Raw genomic sequence first — 7,500 nt, forward strand, 5'->3', positions numbered from 1 at the left:
TGAGAGAGAGTGTGCAATGGGCAATAAAGCTTAAGATAATAAACCATCCTTCTCTCTCCTTCCCACCCCCACCCCCCCTTCACTTCCACTCCTCTCGCTCTCCCCCCCCCTCTCTCTCTCTCTCTCTCTCTCCTCCCCTTGTTGTCCCTAACCCCCGTCCCCCAACTTCCCCCTACCCCTCTCCCTTTCACACTCTCTATCTCTCTCCCGAGCAACCTCCTCCTCCTCCTCCCTCCTCACTAACCCACCATCTTCTTCATCCGACTCTCTCTTTCCTTTCTCACCCACCCTCCCTTGAAAAAGACATGTCCCATTCCCCCTCTCCCCCATCCCACCCCTACCGCTATCCATGTGTGCGCGTCCGCACACAAACACACACACACGCGCGCGCGCGCACACACACACACAAGAAACGCACATATTTTTCTCCGTCACTGTCTCTCTGTCTTTCGCCACCTCGCACCCATCCCGCAAGCATGTAAACACACACGCACACACACACACACACACACTGTACACACACACACACACACACACACTGTACACACACACACACACACACACACACACACTGCACACACACACACACACACACACACACCAACACCGAGACTACGAACCAGTTTCCCGATTAACAAGTAAAGGTGTTATGCAAGGAGAGAGGGCGGGAGGGAGGGAGGGAGGGGGAGAGAGAGAGAGAGAGAGAGAGAGAGAGACAGACAGACAGACAGACAGACAGACAGACAGACAGACAGAAGGAGGAGAGAGACAAAGAGACAGACAAAAAGACACACAGACAAATAGACAGATATAGACAGGCAGGCAGTCAAAGAGAGTGAGAGACAGAGACATACACAGAGAGAGGAGGGGTGGTGGTTAGAGAGAGAGAGAAAAAAAAGAGACGTACAGAGAGAGACAGATACAGAGAGAGAGAGAGAGAGGAGGGGGGCGGACAGAGAGAGAAAGACAGAGAGACAAATAGAGAGAGACAGACACGGAGAGAGGGGGGACGGGGGGGGGGGGGGTCTGTTAGAAAGACAGAGAGACATATACAGAGAGACAGAGACAGACACCCCGACCCAACCAGTGAGGTACGTGCGGGGGGGGGGGGGGGGGGGGGGGGAGGCGGGGGGCAACGCTAGCATGCTAGCAGGCTGAGTGGTAGTTATGGTGGGGTCGTGGAGGAGGAGGAGGAGGAGGAGGAAGAGGAGGAAGGAGGAAGGAGAGTGATTTGTGACGAAATAAAAGCCCCCCCACCTGCCCCTGGTCCTGTCGTCTTGATTTACAAGTGAGATCAATCAATCCTCTCTCCTTCCACCCCTATACCCCCCTACCCCACTCTCTCTCTCTCTCTCCCCACACCCTTCCCTCCCTCTCTGACACCCTGACCCCCTCCACAGCACCCACCCCCTTCCCCTCCCCGCTACACTCCCCCCTCTCTCTCCTCCTTACCCCCCCTCACCCCCCCCCCCCCCCCCCCCCCAACACACACTCCTTCTCAGGACAGGTTTATGGGCTTCGCTCTATTTTCAGATGCCAGCCATACTTTAATCATAATGTACGGACCTGTGTGTGTGTGTGCGTGTGTGTGTGTGGGCGCGCGCGCGCGTGTGAGAAAGAGACAAAGAGAGAGAGAGGGGGGGGGGGGAGAGTGTGTGTGAGTGTGACGGAGAGAGAGATAAATAGAGAGAAAGCGAAAAGGAGGGTGGGAAGTGAGAGAGAAAGAGAGCGAGGAGTGAGTGAAAGAGGAAGGGAGAGAGAGGTACGTGGGCGCGACATAAAGGAAGGGAAATAGAGGGAGAGAGAGAGAGAGAGAGGGGGGGGGGGGGGGGGGGGGGATGGAGGGAGATAGGGAAAGGCAAGTTTAAAACGGAATGACTGTAGTATAGGCCAACACTGCCATTTCAAGGAGGAGAAATACAAACCACCCAATTAATGTCCCATTCTTTCTCCCACGCATAAAGCGGGAGACGGAGAGATGATGGGTGGAAGAAGTGACGAAGAGAGAGAGGGAGAGAGAGAGAGAGAGAGAGAGAGAGAGAGAGAGAGAGAGAGAGAGAGAGACAGGCAGACAGACAGACACACAGAGAGAGGGACAGAGCGACAGAGATAAGAGTGGAGGAGAAAGAGAGAGAGAGAGAGAGAGAGAGAGAGAGAGAGAGAGAGAGAGAGAAATTGATACTCATATCTGAGAGAGAGAGAAAGAGAGAGAGAATTCAAATTCTCATATCTGAGAGAGAGAGAGAGAGAGAGAGAGAGAGACAGAGAGACAGAGATAAGAGTGGGGGAGAAAGAAAGAAAGAAAGAAAGAGAGAGAGAGAGAGAGAGAGAGAGAGAGAGAAAAGAGAGATATAAGCTCATGCTTGTTGTTGCTCAGGTCTTATTAATTGAACGCTGTATTGCACCTTGTTTCTTGATATTAAAAATGTTTAAACCAGAAGAGAGAGAGAGAGAGAGAGAGAGAGAGAGAGAGAGAGAGAGAGAGAGAGAGAATTGAAACTCTCATATCTGAGAGAAAGAGAGAGAGAACGAAAGACAGAGACAGACAGACACAGAAACAGACAGAGACAGACAGAGGCCACAGACATAGACACAGACGCACCGATGTCTCGCACACACACACACACACACACACACACACACACACACACACATAATCATCTCTACACAAATCTCCTCCATATTCTTCCTGCTCCAACATCAAACCCACACACAGGTTTCGTTCCAAGCACAGATGGCTGCTGCTGCTGTCATGTGAACAACAATCAAGTGACGTGAAGTGACAAAAAACACCCAATCGAATATCAACAACAATAACCATAATTCATCAATGAAAACAACAACAACAAGAAACAAACAATCCATTACATTGTTGTTGTTTTGTCACAACAGACTGATAGTTTATAATAAAAAAAGAAAAAAAAATATACTTCACTGAAAAAAGTTATATTGTACTACTTTTTTCTGTCACAACAGATTTCTTCTTTTAGAAATCCTTTAAACTTTCAGTGCATCCGGACAGCAATTTGACGACAAGACCCCCCCCCCCCCCCCCCCCCCCCCCCACACACACACACAAAAGACAGACTGAAAAACAAAGACAAAACCAGACACACAGGATACACAATAAACAACAACTAACCCCCCAACCCCCCCCCACCCCCAAACCCGAAACAAACCGAGACCACCAAAAGCGAAACTAGTTCATTTCTACTGAGTAGTACAATGACAACACTCGGCTACATCTTCTCCCCCTCCCTCCCCAACTGACCTCCACCCCATCCAGTTCCCCCCCCGCCCCCCCCCCCCCCCCCCAAATCCACCCCTCCCCCCACCCCGCCCCATTTCCCAGCTCCCGTCATAAAGAGGACCACGTCACAATAAACAAATATATTCATTACATACACTTCCCCCATCCCCCCCCCCCCCCCACTCCCTCCCACACACAAAGAAACAAAACAAATAAGAATGTTCAGATTCCTATTCTCCTCGCATTCGCAGTTTTCCATTACGGCAGGAGGGTGTGTGTGTGTGTGTGTGTGTGTGTGTGTGTGTGTGTGTGTGTGTGTGTGTGTGTATGTGTGTGTCGGGGGGGGGGAGGTATTGAAGGAGGAGGGAGGGCTCATTTTGTGTCGTCACCCACCCACGTCTTCTCAAGACACAATGGGTTTATCATCCTGTGGAATGCCAACTTTCAGAAACAGAGAGAGAGAGAGAGAGAGAGAGAGGGATAGAGAGACAGACAGAGAGGGGGGTGGATGGGTGATGGGGGTGCACTGAGGAGATGGATATGGGGAGATGAAAGGGGGGGGGTGGAGGGAGAGAGCAAGAGAGAGAGAGAGGGGGGGGGGGTTGGAGGGAGAGAGCAGGAGAGAGAGAGAGAGGGAGGGAGAGATATATAGGAGATTGAAAAAATGAGAGATGGAGACAGATCGACAGACAAAGAGAAATGTGTGTGTGTGTGTGTGTGTGTGTGTGTGTGTGTGTGTGTGTGTGTGTGTGTGCGGGTGCTCGATCGCACGCATGTGGGAGAGAAAGAGAGGGAGAAATAGGGAGAGAGAGAGAGTGAAAGAGAGAGAGAGAGAGAGAGGGTGGGGGGAAAGAAAGAGCAACAGACACAAACACACACGTAACGGCAGATTCACTGCCATCCTGAGAGAGAGAGAGAGGGAGAGAGAGAGAGAGAGAGACAGACAGACAGACAGAGAAATGAAAACAAAACTGAAAAAAAAAAGTGAAAAAAAAAAAAAAAATAGAAGCTAACTTCCACTGTCACACCCCACAGTGAAAGACAACAAAAAGTGTCCTTTTCAATCTTGCATTGTTAAAATGTCATCAACCTTAACCCCGGGCTCTTCAAATTCCACTCCGTCTTTCTCTATCTCTCTCTCTCTCTCCCTCCCTTAGCCCTCTCTTCCTGCCCACCACTCCCACCCATCCCCCCAAAACAACCGTCCACCTCCCCCCCCCCCCCCTACTCACGCCTCACACCCCAACCTCTCCCCGCCCCGCCCCGCCCCCTTCCAATTCTTCTTCAACTACCCCGATCGGATGATAACTTACCATGAAAAAAGAAAGAAAGAAAGAAAAGGAATTAAAACGACAAAAATGAACGAGAACTTTTTGTTTTGTGTTGTTACAGGTTTCGGTCGTTGGCCTTGTCCTTCTCTCTCTCTCTCTCTCTCTCTCTCTCTCTCTCTCTCTCTCTCTGTCTGTCTCTCTGTCTCTGTGTATGTGTATGTGTGTGTGTGTGTCTCTTTTTCTCCCAACCCCTTCTTCCAACTCTCACCTAATGCATTGTCCTGCACTTGTGTGTGTGTGTGTGTGTGTGTGTGTGTGTGTGTGTGTGTGTGTGTGTGTGTGTGTGCAAAATTATATCTCTTTATCGATTTCTTTTTTTTTCCTTTCTTTTCTTTCTTTTTTTTTTCTTTTTTGTTTTTGTTTTGACATTCTATCCCTCTCACACCTCTCTCTCTATTTACCTCTGTTTCCCAACTTCTCTCAACCCTTTAATACACCCTCCCCCCTCCCCCCTCTCAAATTCTTCCCCTCCTCATGTCCTCCCCCCCCTCCTCCTCCACCCCTCTTCTTCCCAACTCCATGACTCTCCCAGTTTCTCTCCCCCCCCCCCCCCACCCCCCTCTCTCTCTCTTTCCATGTCTGTCTCTCACTTTATCTGTCTCTCTCTCATTCTCAACCTCTCTCTGTGTATCCCAACAACCCCCCCCCCCCCCCCCCGCCCCCCCCTCCCTTCCTCTATCGCATGCACATACAAGAACACGCACACATACAGAAAAAAAAGCATACACGTTGACAAACAAACACCCACTCTACTAACACCACACAAACACACACACATTTCAACATCCCTCCCCAACCCCCCACACACATAAACACACAAACACCCACCCATACATAACACACACGCACACGAAAACACACACACAAACACAAACACCCACCCCACACATATAACACACACGCACACTCACACACACACACACACCACCACAAAACCTTCTGCGCCCTCGCCCCTCACTCACCACATGCGCTGTGAGCTGCTGCTGCTGCTGTGCTGTTGCTGTTATGTCAAGTGATTGATGCGACAGTGAAGTTATTGACTCTCAGCTTCCAGACTTTGTGCAGGGGTGGGGAGGGAAGAGAGAGAGAGAGAGAGAGAGAGAGAGAGAGAGAGAAGGGGGAGAGAAGGAGAGAGCGTGGTGGAGGGAAAAATGAGGGAGTGAGTGAGAGAGAGATTAGGGGGGGGGGGGAGGAGGATATAGAGTGAGTGAGTGAGGTTGGAGAGGGTGTAAAAGAGAGAGAGAGAGAGAGAGAGAGAGAAGGCGGGGGCGATATAGAGTGAGTGAGTGAAGTTGGAGAGGGGTGTAAAAGAGAGAGAGAGAGAGAGATAGAGAGAGAGGGGCGGGGGCGATATAGAGTGAGTGAGTGAAGTTGGAGAGGGGTGTAAAAGAGAGAGAGAGAGAGAGAGAGAGAAGGCGGGGGCGATATAGAGTGAGTGAGGTTAAAGAAGGGTGTAAGAGAGAGACAGAAAGGGGGGGGGGGGAGGGGGGAGAAAGTTAGAAAGAGAGGGGTGTAAGAGAGAGAGGGGGGAGTGAGAGAGTTAGAGAGGGGTGCAAGAGACAGAAAGGGGGGGAGTGAGAGAGAAATAGAGGGGTACAAGAGAGAGAGAGAGAGGGAGTGAGAGTTAGAAAAAGAGGGGGAGTGAGACAGTAAGAAAGAGAGGGGTGTCAGAGAGAGAGAGACAGAGAAAGGAAGAAGAAAAGACAGGCAGTAGTAGTAGTAGTGATAAGGGTTGTGGGACAGGTTTGGCGAGGCTTCCAAGGAAAAGGGGGAGAAGGTGGGTGGGAGTGGGGGGGGGGGGGGGCGAGGGGTGTCGTGAGTGTCGAGGAGAGAGGTGGTCAGGGAGAACAGAGAGAGAGAGAGTGTGTGTGTGTGTGTGAGAGAGAGAGAGAGAGAGTGGATGGTGGTTTGCATGATGTATTACGATCTCTCATCATGACGGGAGTTGGGGGTGGGGGTGGGGTGTGGGGGGGCAGGGTTGGGTGGAGGGAGGGAAGAGGAAGAGAGTGGGGGGGGGAGAGACAGGGGTGTGGGGGGAAGGGAGGGGGGGACGGGTGCTCGGGTGCTGGCTTATTGTTTCCTCCTCTCATTAATCACGTCAGCCCCGCTTGTCACAACGGGCCGAAACCGCCGGGAAAAAAAACAAAAACACACACACAAAAAAAACTACAGGCCCTACACAACACAACAGGCACTCTACTCACTGCTGCTGCTGATACTACTACTACAACTACTACTACTACTACGCTATCATTATCAAACCGCCTGGTTGTAGTGCCACCCCTTTCTCCACCCCACCCCACCCCTCACCCACCCGTCCACCCCATCCCCTCCCATCCCCTGGTGGTTGTGGTGTGGGTGTGGTGGTGGTGATGCGGTTTGGTGTGGGTGGATGTGGTGGTGGTGGTGGTGATGATGTGGTTTGGTGTGGGTGGGTGGGTGTGGTGGTGATGTGGTTTAGTGTAGGTGGGTGTGGTGGTGGTGGTGGTGATGATGTGGTGTGGGTGTGGTGGTGATGATGTGGTTTGGTGTGGGTGTGGTGGTGGTGATGATGTGGTTTGGTGTGGGTGGGTGGGTGTGGTGAAGATGATGTGGTTTGGTGTGGGTGGGTGGGTGTGGTGATGATGTGGTTTGGTGTGGGTGGGTGTGGTGGTGATGATGATGTGGTTTGGTGTGGGTGGGTGGGTGTGGTGGTGATGATGTGGTTTGGTGTGGGTGGGTGGGGGTGGTGATGATGTGGTTTGGTGTGGGTGGGTGGGTGTGGTGAAGATGATGTGGTTTGGTGTGGGTGGGTGGGTGTGGTGAAGATGATGTGGTTTGGTGTGGGTGGGTGGGTGGGTGTGGTGATGATGTGGTTTGGTGTGGCGTGGTGTGGAGTGGAAAGGTGTGGTGTAGATCGCGTCGTGAGCGGTGGTGTGG

The 7,500-nt window shown here is 51.6% G+C and overlaps 1 protein-coding gene across 1 annotated transcript in view; it reads right to left on the reverse strand.

Moving 5' to 3' along the window:
• The window catches only part of LOC143285402 (uncharacterized), a 371,301-nt gene that overhangs the window by 67,857 nt on the left and 295,944 nt on the right, over positions 1-7,500 (reverse strand). The window lies entirely within an intron of this gene.

The sequence above is a fragment of the Babylonia areolata genome, chromosome 9, assembly GCF_041734735.1.
Source record: "Babylonia areolata isolate BAREFJ2019XMU chromosome 9, ASM4173473v1, whole genome shotgun sequence".
Taxonomy (NCBI): Eukaryota; Metazoa; Mollusca; class Gastropoda; order Neogastropoda; family Buccinidae; genus Babylonia; species Babylonia areolata.